Below are 18,779 nucleotides of genomic sequence, written 5' to 3'. Positions count from 1 at the left end.
AGTCCTTCTCGCTCTGTTTTAAACTGGTATTTAATTACAATGCTGGTTTATATCTTTTGGGAGCCCCTTAAAAATTAAATTTAACTGGCAGGGGAAGATGTAGGTGTTTTAGAGCTTGAAGCTCATATAATTTGGAGGGAACGTTTGAAAAAAAAAAATGGATGTAAATTAAGTACTGGTCCTTAGGAGAGACTTGTACAAGTGGAGGGAGCCTAAAACTTAAACTTAATTTAATTACACAATAAATCTGCCTCTCTTAACAGGACTGAAATCTTGATTGCAACATGTTTCTTCTTGCACTATGTCCAGCATTTGCAAGATATAAGGGTAACATTTGAGCCACACTCATCTCACAGATTATTCTGTTTGACCCTTGATGCAGCCCCACCCTTCCTCCCCACTCCCATGGCTCCTGTTTACTGTAGTCAGCTAAATGCCAACTGGATATCAGTTTGAGAGGCTAACTTCACCATGACAGCTGTTAATACACTGATACTAATCCAATGATGTCAGTAGTTATGTTGGCATTTCTCTAGCATCACATTGGCCTGAAAATCTCGTTCGTCCTCTCTTTCTCAAATTTTGCCCAAAGTCCCAAGTTTTCTATTTTTTCTCCTTTTAGTTACTCTTCATCAGAAACTGACATCTATTTTATTGACAACTGTAACTATTATTATGTTTATTTTTTCTCATAGGACTTGAATTTCTAAAGAGGAAGCAGAAGACAAACGCATAGCAACTACTACACTATCCCTGTGACTTTCATTTCCTAGTTACTCTCTTTCAATTCTTGAAGGCAGTTTCAGTTTTACTGATGAGGCAATAAAGTTGGGGGAAAATGGGAATATACTAAATATGTCACTAAGAATTAGAGTTTCTCAAATAAAATTTCCTTGCAGCAGCAGAAGGGCAGCCCTCTGCCCTGCTGCCCATATTTTAGGCCAGTGTATTATTGGCTTTCATAGTGAGCTGGAGTTCATTGGGTCTGGACAGGATCTGCCAGCTGTGAGGCAATGTTTAGGTTAAAAGATCTGTCTCAGAGATTGGGAATGCTGAAATATGGGTAAAGAAAATAAATGTCTTGAGGGACATTCGTTTACAGAGAGCACATTTATCCCATATGAATACCTTGCTAGCCTAGAAAAATCCAGAGATTAAACCTTAGTGGCAGCAGCTGAAGCAGAGAGTAATTGAAGTGATGAAAACAAAAGAGGGAAGGGAGGGGCATGACTGGGGTGCACAAGAGATTGTGATATTTTGGTTTTTGAGAGGAGTCCCCAGGTAAGAAACCACATAGTGGACTCTGTTAATGTATTCAACATTTAATCAGTACCTACTTCGTGCTCAACAATGGGAATGTAGCAATGACTAGGATAGGAACATAAAGCGTAGAAGGAAATAGACACACTTAAAGTGTGCTATATTAGGGGGTTATACCATATAGTGGTCACACAAAGGAATGAATAACTTTTTATTGGAGACAGGTAAGACATCACAGAAGAGCAGCTCCTGAGCTGACAGGAGACATTGTTGACTTCTGACCTGGTTGAGTTCTTACAAAAGCAGAACCAAGACAATGATTTGGGTGTGACCCGAGGAAGCACTGTGAAGAAGTGAGACACTAAAGGGAGAAAAGTCAGTGAGGTTCATGAATGAATGGATTACCACTGTAGGCAAGTGGGGCTCCATCCCACTGGTGACTCTCTCGGAGATCGTGTGGAATGTGCTCCACTAATCAGGGGAAGGCTGGGGTGTTCACCCATCACCTTCTGTCTTCATTAGGTGAGGATTCCTCCTGGTAGAGCACGCTCTCATAGGCAAAAAACACTTTCAAGTAGAGTGAAACAAGTGTGTTAGGGTCCTTGAGAGTAGAGCTATGTGGTATGGTTGGGACACTGACGGTGTCTGCTAGGTCTATTCAACAACTATTCTTGCCTCTATTTCTTGTTAATAGAATTCCGATTTTGTTCAGGTATTTGAAAGCCTAATAACCAATCAGCCCCCCACAGCCCCAGAGAGTGAATGTTGATTGGTGTAAACCAGTCATAATTATTTCATTTCTCCCATCAGTGATCTTTTTAAGCATGAAACACTGGCCAATAAAATGCAATGGAATGTTTGCTGGGAGCATTCTGGGAAATTTTTTCTCAACTTTAATGTGGATGGGGCAGGGATTCATTTCTTTTCTGCTGCTTGATATGGATTTGTGAGAATGTGATGCTTACAGCCATCTTGCAGCCATGTTAAAAAAAAAAAAAGCCTCGCAAGATCAACATATAAAGGATGGCAGCAGAGGGGAAAGAAGGAAAAATCCCAGGTCTTTGATAGCTTTGAGCTGCTAAATTTATAACTTTGGAACCACCTGCCTCTGGAGGTCTTAAAAACTGAAATAATAAGGCTGAGTTTATTGCCCAAATGAGGAGCATATGACAGAGGGAAGGGTTGAGACTTACTTGTTGAATGGGTTGGATACGCATGGTAGATGATAGCTCCTCAACTGTTTATTACCTGTTCTCTTGACAACCTTAATTAATGACTTCTGCATGAGTAAACATAATGGTAATGTTTGCCTGACTTCAAATGTTGATTGTCTCCTGAAGCTACCCCCTCCCCCTTACTAGAGTTGTAACAGGACAGAATGGCTTCCTGGATCACAGTGGACTTAAAAGGTTGTTTGGACCTGCCTTCATACCTCTTTGTTGAGTTAGTTTCTCTGGTTTCAGCCTCCACTCCAATCATCTCTTCTCCTCCCATGCTAGCTTATATAGTTGAGGTCATAGCATAATTTGCTCCAACTCTTGTCCTGTAGAGATAAGTATGCATTTGGATCAGGATATGAAGTCTTCAGGGAGAGAGTGAATGTCACCATGCTTTTAGGGTCTAGACTTTCTGGGGTCTGAAGGTAGAGTGTACAAGTTTTAGATTGTAAAGGGCTGGGATTCTAAACCTATTATCCTTTTGAGAATCATTATTTTCTAGAAGTGAAATAAACTTGAATATTTGTGCAAGAAAGCCTATAGAGGATAGAGGAATTTCTTGAGGGAAGACACTGAAAGGGAGAGGCAATTAAACATGAAACAAGGAGTCCTGAGTGTCAGACACTAAGGCGCCATATCCCACAATTATCCATAGTGAAAAAAGGACCTAGACTTGTGGGACAGTGGTAGAGCCACTGTGAGGGGCATAGTTCTGTTGCCAAGAAGCCAAGTCACCCCCTCAGAACCTAGGTTAGACTAGAACCTGAGAGCCAATTCACCTGGAAAGGCTGCCCACCCAGTAGAAATGCATTTCCTTAGCTTCCTAAATTTGGGAAAGAATGATATACATTTTAAAATAGTTGTCTATAAAAGTTTGAACTTTATTCTTATTCTTGATAAAATTTCCAATATCTGATCATTTTCTTCTTTGAAATCAAAGCAGAGTCAGAAAATGCAGAGCTTATATGTGGAATAATTATGGGGCAGAAAGAGGAATAACTATTTTTCATTTATTCAAAAAGTATTTATTTACACCAGCTATGGACCAAGCATTAGTCTAAGTGCTGGGGATACTAGCATGAACCACACAGAGAAGTGCTCTGCCTTCATGAAACTTATACTCTAGTTGAAGACAATAAACAACTAAGCAAATAAAATAATTTCATAATGTGAAATGTGCTAGAGTAGAAAGTAAACAGGGTGTGTTTTAAAGAAAAACTGTAGCAGGAGGACGGGATAGAGTAGAAGGACTATTTTAAGTAGAGTGGTCAGGGTAGATTCTCGATACAGGTAAAATCTCCAGCCTTGGTAAGACCCAGGGGTAAGGACTGAGACTGGAGATTATGCATTAGAAGAAGTTCAGATTTTGCTGTATAGTACAGCAGAATGTCATTTAAGAATTTTAGACAGGGGAGTGTTGTGATCTTATTTACATTTTTAAAAAGTCACTTACTTGAGGACAAAAGTTGAAGTAAAAAGATTGTTAGGATGCTATTGTAGTAGTCTGAGTAGCAAATGTCCCTTAAGGTAATTAATTAGCTAAACGGAAATAATTGAGAGATGTTGGAAAATATCAGAAAAGTTTATTCCTTCATCTTAATAAGTTAAAAGTCTTAGCTCAAGTAAAATTTCAAAATTGCATGTATGCTAAAAAGGTAAGAATACTTACTAGTGTTAGTTCTATTCAATAGAAAAGATCCAAAAGTTTAAGGCTAGGAAAAGGAGGAATAAAATTCTTATTATACAAAGATGATTTGATTTATCTTAGGACTCTATAAACAAGCTATAGTGACTGATAATAAAAATCAGGAAGGTTGCTAGATTCAAGATCAAGTCCCCAAAATTGGTTGAGAATCTTTTTGTCTACCCCCCTCAAAAAAGAGTAAAATAAGTTATAGTAATCTTTTAAATATATATTTAAAATACATTGAATTTTATAAGGAATCTAGACATTAAAGTTTTAAAGATGTGCAAAATTTTATGTAGAAAACTATAAAACTTTATTGACAATTTCCTATACAAATGGAGAATATACCATGTTCATGACTAAGAAGACCCTCATTTGTAAACATTTCCATTCTCCCCAAATAGATCTTGAATATTCATTGCAATTCTTATCAAGACCCAAACAGGGTTTCATTTGATATTTTTAGAAAATTGAAAAGACAATTTATATAGAAGAGCAAAACTAAAGAATGATCAAGATAATTTTAAAGGAGGAGGGGTAAGAGAAAGGAAAGGAGAGAATTTTTCTACAAAGTATTAAAACTTATTTTAAAAGTATAGTAATTAGGACAGTGTGATACTGCCACAGAAACAAAAATAGATCAATGGAACAGAACCAATAGCCCCCAAACTCCATATATTCAGCAGTGGTATTATAAACTTGGAGAGAACATGAACTATTCAGTAAATTGTGCTGAGACAAATGGATATTCACATGGAAAAATAAAATAAGATTAGATTCTTATGTTCAAAGATAATCTCTAAGTTGATTAAAGACCTAAGTATGAAAAGCAAAACTTTTAGAAGAAAATACATAAGAATATTTCATGACTCAGGCTTAAATAAAGATTTCTTATGCAAGACTCCAAAAGTACAGGTCTGGAGAATTAACTGACAGTTTTTACATTAAAATGGAAATTTGCTGTACAAATAAAAGGTATCAAAAGTGAAAAATGAGCTAAAGATTGTAACAAGATATTTTCAATGCTTATAATCAACAAAAGATTTGGTATCCAAAACATATGAGGAATTCCTCCAAATCAATGAGCAAAATAAAAAAAAAAAATTAAAAAATGAGCAGAGAGCCAAGTAAATCTCAAATAGATGGAAAGGCCAATAAATTCATGAAAAGATGCTCAATCTCACTTTAAATACAAATTAAAACAATAAGAAAATACAATTTAGTTCCATTAAATTGGCAAAAAATGAAAGTGACAAGGATTAGTGTGGAAGAGGAGTATCAGGAACTCATACACTGCTGATAGGGTTAAATTATAAAAATATAATATTGGAGAGAAATTTGGTGATATCTGAGAAAATTGAGGATATGTATACCTCAAGGCTCAGCAATTCCTTGCTAGGTATATTATAAAGAAATTCTTGTACATGTGCACAAGAAAGTGTGCACAGGAATGTTCACAGCAAGATTGCCTGAAATAGTGAAAAATTGCAAATGGCATAAATTTTAGCAATAGAAACATGGATATATAAACTGAGGTATAGAGTCAGCCCTTTGTATCCACAGCAGATTGAATATATTTGGGGAAAAAAACTTTCAGAAAGTTCCAAAAAGCAAAACTTGAATTTGTGGTGTGCTAACAGCCATTTATGTAGCATTTACATTGTATTTACAACTGTTTACATAGTACTTACACTGTATTAGGTATTACAAGTTATCTAGACATGATTTAAGCATATGAGAGGATGTAGGCAGGTTATGTGCAAGTACTGTGATACTTTATATAAAGGACTTGAGCATCCTCGAATAGCAGTTATATATATAGTTGGAAAGAGAGGGTTGAAACAGGGAGGGGAAAACAGGGAACTAGAACTTACATATAATGTTTTACTTCTTTAAAAAAAAATCTTAAGTAAAATAGGAAAATGTTGCTTAAGCAAGCTAAGATGTGGTTATGTTCTGTGTAATATTTGTGAATGCAAAATATTGCCTGCCATATCAGTAAACAAAGGATATTGCAGGCTATCAGTCCACTACAGCCACCCCAACTGTGAGCCCTGAGGGAACTCATGTTGGAAACAAACAGACTGCCCACTACCAAGCCCCTAGCCACTGCAGCCATCCAAAATGGTGTACCCTGAGGTGATACGATGGGAAAGAACAAGCTACTGGTCCTAGGTAGCTAAGGTGCATATCAAAGGAATGATTTCCCCTCCTGCACTGTTGGTGGGAATGTAAATTGCTACAGCCACTATGGAAAACAGTATGGAGGTTCCTTAAAAAACTAAAAATAGAACTACCATATGACCCCACAATCCCACTACTGGGCATATACCTGGAGAAAACCATAATTCAAAAAGATACATGTACCACAATGTTCACTGCAGCATTATTTACAATAGCCAGGACATGGAAGCAACCTAAATGTCCATTGACAGATGAATGGATAAAGAAGATGTGGCACATATATACAATGGAATATTACTCAGCCATAAAAAGGAATGAAATTGAGCTATTCGTAGTGAGGTGGATGGACCTAGAGGCTGTCATGCAGAGTGAAGTAAGCCAGAAAGAGAAGAACAAATACCGTATGCTAACTCATATATATGGAATCTAAAAAGATGGTACTGATGAACCTAGTGGCAGGGCAGGAATAGAGATGCAGACATAGAGCCGGACTTGAGGACACTGGGGAGAAGGGAAGCTGGGACGTAGTGAGAGAGTAGCATCGACTTATACACACTACGAAATGCAAAATAGACGGCTAGTGGGAAGCTACTACAGAGCACAGGGAGATCAGCTTGATGCTTTGTGAAGACCTAAAGTGGTGGGATGGGAAAGTGGGAGGGAGGCTCAAGAGGGAGGGGATATGGGGATATGTGTATAGATGTGGCTGATTCACTTTGTTGTACAGCAGAAACTGACACAATACTGTAAAGCAATTATACTCCAATAAAGATTAAAAAAAAAACAAAAAACCCAAAGGAATGATTTCAGGGAGCCCAAACTCTTGCATCTTCCCATATATGGAAAAGTGCTAAATTCATTAATTTGAGGTATCTGGTTTTCTTTAATTAATGGTAATTTTTTGATGTTTCAACTACCTGGTCTTTGTTGCAAAAACCCCTGTATATCCTGGCTTCTCCTTTACCTCCTTGGAGCAGTACCTCAGAGCTATATCTGAGAAGCTGTCTCCCGGGCTTGAAGTCCTCAGAAAGTCTGCCAAATAAAACATAATTCTCAATTTGTTGACATATTATTCCTAATTGTTCATTATGTTTGTAATCTGTGCTTTAAAGGCATGTTCTTTTTAGAGTGGTTGCTAATTCTAGTGCCTAGTAGTGCCAGTCAGGAAGTGTGAATGCAAGAGGCCTTTCAAAGGGGCTCTGGCACTTGAGACTATGTCCCCTCTAAAGAGGGTGGCTGCTACCCAGCCCCAGTTATCTGTTGCCAAGTGGGAAATCAGATCTTGTGTTGCCATATCTGATTTTTCCAGAGAAATCTATCATCTGAAATTTTTTAAATGTCCTGATTTTTAAAAGTTGGCAACTAATTCAAATTAACTAAACAAAGTAAAATGAAACACTATGAGGATCCAAACCACAGGGAAAAAAATGCCTGTGCATTGAATTTAGCCCACAGGTTACTATTCTTCCATCACCTCTGCTGTGGGCTCTTATAATCTATTTGTATGGCAAATGTAGGCAAAATATTGTAAAGTCTTTTATTGTGGAAGACGTTATTCATGTGAAGAAGGTAAGAATGTTCCAGGGCTCTGTTGAAAAGTGTACTAACCAGACTCCCTGGAGCCCTGCTTAGAAGAGCTTTGGCTGTGCTAAGGATGATTCTTAGCTTCTTGTATGCTTTACAGTCTGCAAATCCTTCACTATGAGGACCTCAAAAGAGAAGCCAGACTTTTCCATTGATTCCAAGGCTGTGTCAGCAAATGCCAGACCCAGCAGGCCCTTTCTATTGTATGCTAAGGCTCCAAACAGCTGTAAATAGTTTGTGCCAAGATCTTTAGGAGTGTGACAAACACACTGAGTTTTACATACCCCAGGAGGCCAATTAAAACTAGGAGACCGAAGATCAGTCTCTGAATACAGTCACCACACCTCTCAGGGCTGATGGCCATGATGCTTTTTTTTTTCTATTCTCTCCTCATCAGAAATGAAACCTTGGATTGAAGGTTGTTTATCCATAGGTTTTGGTTTAATTTTTAGCCCAGTGTTTTGAACTGGGTATTTTTAAAAAAAGAAGCCATTGCCTAGAAGTCTAGTCCATATATTTTCTTTTCAACATGTTCTCATGTGAGTGAATTATATACCTTCTTCTTATAGTTTACCCAGTACATTGAAGAGTAGGGTCAGTATATTCTTTGAACAGAAACTACTGTTATCAAAACCTCCTTAAAAGTGCTGAAAATTCCTTATGTTGTAGAAATCATTTGTGAAACTTTTTATGGGAATAAATCATGCATCTTAATCTGCCAGAAAATCATTCCCTCTTAAAGGAACTTGATTCTGTTTGTGTATTGACAAATCTCTAATATTTTTCAATTCTTTATCACAGTATTCTTGTGTCTTTGGACCAGGTTCATATAGTAACATATTGTAATACAGTATTAGCTACATGGGGTTGGAACAGCCAAGTGGGGATAAAATGAACTAATGATTGTATGATATTCTCATGAACTTTTGTATCACTGACAGCTGCTATGATACCTTAGAAACAATTGGTGTAACGGGACATCCACAACAAATTGGGAGTGCATTATACCAAAATCAGCATGGGATAAAAGAAAATAAAGAATACTGATGTAGAACTCCTGCCTAATAGAAAAATAAATATAAAACCTAAGAATGAATCTAACAGTTTTTACTCTGTGAATAGAAATTTTTATTTTTGTGAATATAAATCAAATTTAAATGAAATATAATCAAATTCTTTGAATTTTTTAAAGAACTAAGTCCTCAAATTGATTGCTTGCATTATTTTCCACTTACTATGGTTTTTCATTCTTTTATTTTATGTACAATTTTTACCTACATTTTTATCTATTTAACATTCTTTGCTGAGTAAGTCTCTTGCAGATCATCTGTGTACAGAACTTCAAAAATGAGAGACTTGGAAGATATATGATTAGAAAAAAAAAATTCTTTTCTGTCAGATATGTATGTAATTCATACTAGATAAGGATTTTTGGCCAATCTATTTTTTAAAAACACAAACATAACAAACAAAAAAGTCTGTCTATACCTATGTTGAGAGGTTGTGGATAAACATAGAATATAGTTAGGAATGGAAATACTAACCTGAATCATTCAGGGAAAATGAACAAACTACCACTAAGGAAAAAGACCTATTAACACACAGTAAATTTCCTTATACAATTTTATAGACCTCTTCTTTATTCTGTTGTTTAGAAGAAAAAACAAATAATAAGTCCTGGCCTTCTTTTGCTGTTTTTTGAAATGACAAAGAACTATCAGACCGCTAATAATTCAGCTCTATGTTGTTAGTCAAGCTTTATGACAAAGGAGCCTTGTGAGGAAACTCAGTCACCCTATCCTTTATCTTGTTAATGCCTTTCCACTCCTCTGCCTTCAAACAAAACTACAATTTTGTTTGAGTAGCAATCCCCAAGCACCCGGCCCAGGGGATAATTTCTTATTAGTCTCTATCAGTCATAGGAATCTCATTCTTTATTGGTCTACAAGTGAGCATGCAACCCGTTTCGGGAAAATGAGACATAAATAGAATCTCCTTGGGGAAAAAAGTCTCTTTTTCTGCCTATCCCCTTCTTTCCTGCTTTGAATACTCTCATGTAATGCTGTAGCCATGTGATCGTGGACAGGGGTTGGGGGCACAGAAACCAAAAGAATTCCAGAAACATTGACTAACACCCTGACATTGTTGAGCCTCTGAGGAAACTGCCTAATCTCCAGATTCTTATTAAGTGAGAAAACAAACTTCTGTGTGTTTAGACCACTCTAATTTGGCCTAACACTTACAGCTAAAAACATTTTAATTAATACATTCAGCATGAATAATTATGCTTAAAAAAAAAAAAACCCAGAAACAATAAATAACAAATGTTGATTGAGTCACTCTATGCCAAGCCCTATTTTTACCATTCACGTTCTCATTTATACCTCACAATAATCCTATGAGGTTTACTATCATTATCTTCATTTATCAGTAGGGATGGTGATAAAATAAAATAAAATAAAATAAAATAAAATAAAATAAAAAGGTTAGAGATATGATTGGTAAGTGGAAGAATTTTACTCCAGCAGTCTTATTTGATGGGATTGCCATTTTGAGATCTTTATAGATCAACTTTTAAAAAATTACTTTTACTCAAACTCAGGTAAATAAAATGGTCATAGATGAAATTGTCAAAGAAGAATATTCTCAGGTAATGAAATCTAATGGAAGAATCACAGCAGGTTCTGTAGTTGTTGCTCACTCCAGTCTATTTGTTCTAAAGTGTTGCTAACATGATGCTATGATTGTACAGGTTTGGGGCTCCATTGTTATATAATTTTTGTGGTAATTTTTTAGCAGAATAGTGCCTTGTATTCAATGCACTAAATCTTAGTAAAACACAGGTACAGAGGATCTCTCACACATCCACCATTTAAACAAAAAAGCTATTATTTTAACATAAAATAATACCAGATTATCTCTAATACAATTTAATAGGAAGGCTGGCAAAACAGGCAAAACACTAAGATTACCATAACCAGTGTTCAGTGGATTTTCATTTTACTTATGGCTAGAAACCAGGAAATAAGGGAAAGTCGGCTTTTTCAACACCAAGCATATGAATAGCAACCACCACCAATGGGGGGAAAATTGCATACTTGGGAAATAGAAATTTAGTACCCAAACTGATTCTCTGTGTGCTTCCAATGGGTCATCATAAGAAAACCAAATTTAATGACATGATGTAGAGCCACATATTGGGCGTTCATTCATGCAGTCTTTTGAATGCATCAGCCAATATATTACTATCATGAACATAAAATGTATCAATTGTTGTCTCTTTTGATTTAAGATTCATTTGCTAAGTTCAATTTATTTTGGCTTTCCCCAGAGTATTTGTTTTTCAAATGCATTAAATTCCTACCCCATTCTTGTGTTTAGATCCCATACTTCCATCAGTACTTTGATAATAAGACAGTATATTTTCAGACTAGCTTTTATTTTATTTGGGCTTCAAGATTTCCTCTTTATAGAACTCGGCTCATTAAAATAATTTTTCTTTTATTAGAAGAGCATGGGTAAAAAGAGAGAGAGAAAAATAAGATGGAAGGGAATGTGTCTCTTAAAAATATTGATAAAATAATCAAGCTCAAGGGTAATGTTGACTGGAAAAAAAAGCACACACACAATGTAAGAGCTCTGAGTTGAGTTTTATTCAGTGTCTTACTGAGACCCATATCCTGGGAGAGAGCCTCTCAGATTGCTCTGAAGAACTTTTCCAGCAAGGTGTAGGGGAGGCCAGTATATATGTGATTTTGGCTAAGGAGTACATACAATTCGACATACATCTTGGTAGAAAGTTAGTGCTTTAGAAAGTCAGTCATGAGGAACAGATATCTCAGTTAATAATTTTAGTGCTAAGTATGGGAAGATGCAAGAATCAGGTTCATAAAAATTTTTCCTGAATATATGCAACTATCAAAGGGCCTATTTTGTCTATTTCCCAAAGCTCAGAGTGCCTCATCCTGTTCGTCCTGAATTCAGTGACTACAGAAGCCAGTGACTTAATCCTTGTAGAGCTGGGTGGTGAGTGACATTCTCTGTTTTATAGTAACTTCTTTTAGAATGTACATTAATTTTTGCAAAAATTTTTAAAACATCCTCAAGTACCAAAACCACACTTATTAATATCTTAAAATGGCTACTGCAATAATACTAAGTATATATTACATCCAAAAACAGCAGATTACACATTCTTCTCCAGTGCACATGAAACATTCTCCAGAACAGATCACGTTTTGGGTCACAAATCAAGCCTTGGTAAATTTAAGAAAATTGAAATCGTATCAAGCATCTTTTCCGACCACAATGCTATGAGATTAGAAATCAATTACACGAAAAAAACTGTAAAAAACACAAACACATGGAGGCTAAACAATACACTACTAAATAACCAAGAAATCACTGAAGAAATCAAAGAGGAAATCAAAAACTACCTAGAGACAAATGACAATGAAAACACAACAATCCAAAACCTATGGGATGCAGCAAAGCAGCTCTAAAAGGGAAGTTTATAGCAACACAATCCTACCTCAAGAAACAAGAAAAATCCCAAAGAAACAATCTAACCTTACACCTAAAGAAACTAGAGAAAGAAGAGCAAACAAAACCCAAAGTTAGTAGGTGGAGAGAAATCGTAAAGATCAGAGCAGAAATAAATGAAATAGAAACAAAGAAAACAATAGCAAAAATCAATAAAACTAAAAGGTGGTTCTTTGAGAAGATAAATAAAATTGATAAACCTCTAGCAAGACTCATCAAGAAAAAGAGCGAGAGGACTCAAATCAATAAAATTAGAAAGGAAACAGGAGAAGTTACAGCAGACACCGCAGAAATAAAAAGCACCATAAGAGACTACTACAAGCAACTATATGCCAATAAAATGGACAACCTGGATGAAATGGACAGATTCTTAGAAACGTATAAGCTTCCAAGACTGAATCAGGAAGACATAGAAAATATGAACAGACCAATCACAAGTAATGAAATTGAGACTGTGATTAAAAATCTTCCAACAAACAAAAGTCCAGGACCAGATGGATTCACAGGTGAATTTTATCAAACGTTTAGAGATGAGCTAACACCCATCCTTCTCAAGCTCTTCCAAAAATTGCAAAGGAAGGAACACTCCCAAACTCATTCTATGAGGCCACCATCACCCTGATACCAAAACCAGACAAAGATACTACAAAAAAAGAAAATTACAGACCCATATCACTGATGAATTTAGATGCAAAAATCCTCAACAAAATACTAGCCAACAGAATCGAACAACACATTAAAAGGATCATACACCATGATCAAGTGGGGTTTATCCCTGGAATGCAAGGATTCTTCAACATACGCAAATCAATCAATATGATACATCATATTAACAAATTGAAGGATAAAAACCACATGATCATCTCAATAGATGCAGAAAAAGCTTTTGACAAAGTTCAACACCCATTTATGATAAAAACTCTCCAGAAGGTGGACATAGAGGGAACCTACCTCAACATAATAAAGGCCATATATGACAAACCCACAGCAAACATCATTCTCAATGGTGAAAAACTGAAAGCATTCCCTCTAAGATCAGGAACAAGACAAGGATGTCCACTCTCGCCACTACTATCCAACATAGTTTTGGAAGTCCTTGCCACAGCAATCAGAGAAGAAAAAGAAATAAAAGGAATCCAAATTGGAAAAGAAAATGTAAAACTGTCACTGTTTGTAGATAACATGATACTATACATAGAAAATCCTAAAGATGCCACCAGAAAACTACTCGAGCTAATCAATGAATTTGGTAAAGTTGCAGGATACAAAATTAACACACAGAAATCTCTTGCATTTCTGTACACTAACAATGAAAGATCAGAAAGAGATATTAAGGAAACAATCCCATTCACCATTGCAACAAAAAGAATAAAATACCTTGGAATAAACCTAACTAAGGAGGTAAAAGACCTGTACTCAGAAAACTATAAGACACTAATGAAACAAATCAAGGATGAAACAAACAGATGGAGAGATATACCATGTTCTTGGCTTGGAAGAATCAATATTGTGAAATTGACTATACTACCCAATGCAATTTACAGATTCCATGCAATCCCTATCAAATTACCAATGGCATTTTTCACAGAACTAGAACAAAAAAACTTAGGATTTGTATGGAAATGCAAAAGACCCCGAATAGCCAAAGCAATCTTGAGACGGAAAGATTGAGTTGGTGGAATTAGGCTTCCTGACTTCAAACTATACTACAAGGCTACAGTGATCAAGACAGTATGGTACTGGCACAAAAAAAGAAATATAGATCAATGGAACAGGATAGAAAGCCCCGAGGTAAACTATGGTCAACTAATCTGTGACAAAGGAGCCAAGGATATACAATGGAGAAAAGACAGCCTCTTCAATAAGTGGTGCTGGGAAAACTGGACAGCTACATGTAAAACAATGAAATTAGAACACATCCTAACACCATACACAAAATAAACTCAAAATGGATTAAAGCCCTAACTGTAAGGCCAGACACAATAAAACTCCTAGAGGAAAACATAGGAAGAACACTTTTTGAGATAAATCACAGCAAGATCTTTTTTGATCCAACCCCTAGAGTAATGGAAATAAAAACAAAAATAAATAAGTGGGACATAATGAAACTTCCAAGCTTCTGCACAGCAAAGGAAACTATAAGCAAGACAAAAAGACAACCCTCAGAATGGGAGAATATATTTGCAAACGGAATCAACAGATAAAGGATTAATCTCCAAAATATATAAACAGTTCATCCAGCTCAATATCAAAAAAACAAACAACCCAATCAAAAAATGGGCAGAAGACCTAAATAGGCATGTCTCCAAGGAAGACATACGCATGGCCAAGAGGCACATGAAAAGCTGCCCAACATCACTAATTATTAGAGAACTGTAAATCAAAACTACAATGAAGTATCACCTCACACTGGTCAGAATGGGCATCATCAGAAAATCTACAAACAGTAAATGCTGGAGAGGGTGTGAAGAAAAGGGAATGCTCTTGCACTGTTGGTGGGAATGTAAATTGCTACAGCCACTATGGAAAACAGTATGGAGGTTCCTTGAAAAACTAAAAATAGAATTACCATATGACCCAGCAATCCCACTACTGGGCATATACCCAGAGAACACCATAATTCAAAAAGACATATGCATTGCAGTGTTCATTGCAGCACTATTTACAATAGCCAGGACATGGAATCAACCTAAATGTCCATCGACAGAAGAATGGATAAAAAAGATGTGGTACACATATACAGTGGAATATTACTCAGCTATAAAAAGGAACAAAATTGGGATATTTGTAGAGGCAGGGGTGGACTTAGAGACTGTCATACAGAGTGAAGTGAGTCAGAAAGAGAACAACAAATATATATTAACACATATATGTGGAATATAGAAAAATGGTACAAATCAACCAGTTTGCAAGGCAGAAATAGAGACACATGTAGAGAACAAACATATGGACACCAAGTGGGGAAAGCTGGGAGGGTTGGGGGGAGGGAATGAATTGGGAGATTGTGATTGCCATATATACATTACTAATAAGAAAAAAAATCAAATTGTACACTTTAAGTATATGCAGTTTGTTGTATGTCAACTGTATCTCAATAAAAGTTGTTAAAAAAAATGTTTTTTAAAACATCCTCGAGCACCAAAACCATACTCATTAATATCTTAAAATGGCTGTTGCAATAATACTAAGTATATAATCAAGTTTTTAAGGTGATTTATCTGTTCAGAAGGGGTGTGGGCAAAGTTTGAAATAGGTCAAATTTGTCTTCTCTCTTTCCCTGTAAGGTTTGGATTTGTTGTAGTGTAATGGAAAGCCTACACTCACTGTGGTCCTTTGGACAAGTTCCTTAACATAACTGAGTTTACTTTTCTCATTAAAAATAAAGGGTGTTCTACAGTCTCAGAGTTTTTGTGATAATTGCTTAAGCTAATGTTGTGGAACAATCTTATAAACATTAAACATTCTAAACTTTTTTATCCATTCCCCCTACATCATCAAAAATTACTCATCATGTGTCATTGTTTAGGGAGCCATTGCGGCTAGCTGTCATCTGTCGTAGTTATTTGTGTTTTAAGTTATTTTAGCTAAAGGAAAGAAGGACAGCTGATTTAATCCTCAAAAGCCCAAATTCTCCAGCCTTCTAGGGTAAACTTAACAAATTCTCTCAGCTCCCTATTCTGTGGACACTGGAAATTCAGGCCACCCCACAATTCCCAGGTGTTTCTTAGGATGGTTATAAGCATGGGAGAGGCTTGCAGAATCCAGTCATCTCTCACTCACTGCCTTGCCTCTGTGACCCTTTTTTTGTCTGTTTCCTTATCACCCTGTTCATTTCCCAGAGCTCCACTAACAAAAGATTGATGTGTAGATAGCAGGTTTGTTTTTTTTAAACAGAACGTTTGAGGAGGAGGAATATGCCCAAGATAGAAAAGGAAACAATAAAATTAATCATTAGACGATTTTTTTTAAACTGTGCTATCTCCCATCTTTAGATATTTCTTACTGTCTTTCCTCTTATACTGTACTCCTCTCCTCCCTGTCTAGAACCCCCAAAACCTCCAGTCTATACCCCCATGCCCAACTAATTGAAAGTTCCTGTTAGTGTATTTTGCAGAGTAATTTTTCTTCTTTTTTCCCCCTTCAATGTTTTCCTTCCAGACTATGCCTAAGGACCCTGCCACCACTTAAAAATATTAAGGTATTTTCCTAAATAGAAGAACAGTATAGAAAACTATGCAGAGCATTGAAATTAGAGTTTACCTATAAAATGGCTTAAAGCACTATGCAGATTGCTTCCATGCACTCTTGCATATAACCTTCATAACAACCTTATGAGATGGGTACTCTTACCCTAATTTTACAGCAGAGACACCTGAGGCCAAATCTATATTTAGTCACTTGTTTCTGTTCTTTTAATATTTTGTTAAGGAAGAAAGGTTTTACATACACTAGATTTAAATGCTATTTTGATCTAAAAACATGAGCTGAGGTCCCATCCAATCGAAAATAGAAATAATCAGTCCTAGTAATGGGAAATAATTGGAATAAAATTTTGGTGTGTTTGTGTGTTTAGCTTTCTCTACCCTTCATTGATTACACATTTAACAGTAATTAGCCTGGACCACATTTACCCACATTATATACTTGATCTTTTCACTCATTGTGCTGTTTATATTTATTCATTATGTTACCGAGTTTAAGCTTGTACTGCTCACTGCAGGACACGCCAGTAATAGAGAGATGAGTTGTTGGGGCAAGGAAAAACGACTTTATTCAGAAAGCCAGCAAACTGAGAAGATAGTGATCTCACTGCTCCCAAAGAACCATTCTTGCCAAAGTTAGAATTCAGGCCCCTTTTATACTAAAAGGAGGGAGTAAAGTCAAATACTTCCTAGTTCCCATCAGCCTCCGGAGGGATGTGTTAATTTCTTCCTCCCTGCAGTCATTCACAGGTGGGCCTAGTCAGGAGGCCTGTGAGCTAAACAAAGGTATTTTAGCTTAATGCTCATTACCTGGGAAGCAGGGTTACCAGAGATGGGCCATTATGTATAATTTAAGCTTAAAGGCAACATGATTAGTGATTAATGTGTAATAGAATACAAAAGGTTCTTCCCTATTACAATTATACTCTTTATTCAGCTGTGGATTGCCACAGCTTTGGAGGAAACTGACTTCTCTACTTTTGTATCTGACAAGGAGTTCATGAGTCTTTGTCAAATGTGCATAATTAGTTTACAGTGGTGCCAACACTGTTACTTCTTTTTTGCTTTTTGGCATTCTCAAATTATTCGGGTTTTTTGTTTATTATTTTTTAAATATTTGGGAAAATTCAACATGATTTTGTGGCATAATGACAGAGAATTGGAAATGTCATGTTCTGATCTTGTTACTCTCCCCAAATTCCTAAGGGATCTTGGGCAATTTAAAAAATGTTTCTCAGTCTCTGAAACTTCATTTTAAATTGGGGGAAATGCCTAGCTCCATAAGGATACAGAATACATTAAGTAAGAGATGATTTTAAAAGAATTTTAAAGATGGTTTAACAAGATTTTACAACATGTAAAGTTAAAAGATATTTTATATATAACAATAGTATGTGTTCTACTTATGAATTGCTACATGTAAATGCTCTTAAACAATGTAAGGGGACTTTACATTCCAAGTAATCTTAGTCACAAGAAAATTCTGATAATGAAAAATGAAGGAATTTCTTCTTTTCATCAGTTCTTCATATACATAAGAAAAGAGCTAAATTATTCTGCAGTGACTATAAAAATTTATTTGAAAAACAGTAGTTTTAGACAATATACTTGTTATTTACTTCCATATCTCTGAAAATACACGGTTGTGATGCTACTTTTTGTTTGTTTGTTTTTGGTATTAGGCATCATCTACTGACATCCTATTGGGGCTGAGGGTGTGGCTCTCTTTTCTCTACCCATCCCATCATTCATACACTTGCTTCCCATCCCTTATCCTTCCGATATAAAACCCAGTGTTGGTTAGATCATTGTTCAGTATTCATGTTAATATAACTTTCTAAGTGCTATTCAAATCTGTGCCACTGAAAATACTAGGATTATTGTGACTTTGTTACTAATCTTTACATTTTTCCTAAAGGTTAATGTTGCCTTATTTTTTTTTTAATTTTAATTTTTAACATATTTGTCATAAATTTAAATTCAAACCTTGAACTCCCTGCCAATTGTCTGAATTGCCACTTAAGAGTTCAAATACATCAGATATTCTGTTAATCTTGTCTCCTTGAAAAAAAATCACTCCTGGAGCTTCTGGCCAGCTCTTAC

At 35.9% G+C, this 18,779-nt stretch overlaps 1 long non-coding RNA gene across 1 annotated transcript in view; it reads left to right on the top strand.

The window, feature by feature from the left end:
* The window catches only part of LOC130853912 (uncharacterized), a 39,785-nt gene extending 39,044 nt beyond the window's left edge, over window positions 1–741 (top strand). The window contains exon 4 of the long non-coding RNA XR_009053906.1: window positions 696–741. This is a non-coding gene — a long non-coding RNA (uncharacterized LOC130853912). The remainder of the gene's footprint in view (window positions 1–695) is intronic.
* The last annotated feature ends 18,038 nt before the right edge of the window (window positions 742–18,779 follow it).

Source organism: Hippopotamus amphibius, chromosome 5 (assembly GCF_030028045.1).
Source record: "Hippopotamus amphibius kiboko isolate mHipAmp2 chromosome 5, mHipAmp2.hap2, whole genome shotgun sequence".
Lineage (NCBI taxonomy): Eukaryota > Metazoa > Chordata > Mammalia > Artiodactyla > Hippopotamidae > Hippopotamus > Hippopotamus amphibius.
The sequence above is the reverse complement of the archived record's forward strand: the minus strand, read 5'-3'. Positions and strand labels throughout refer to the sequence as shown.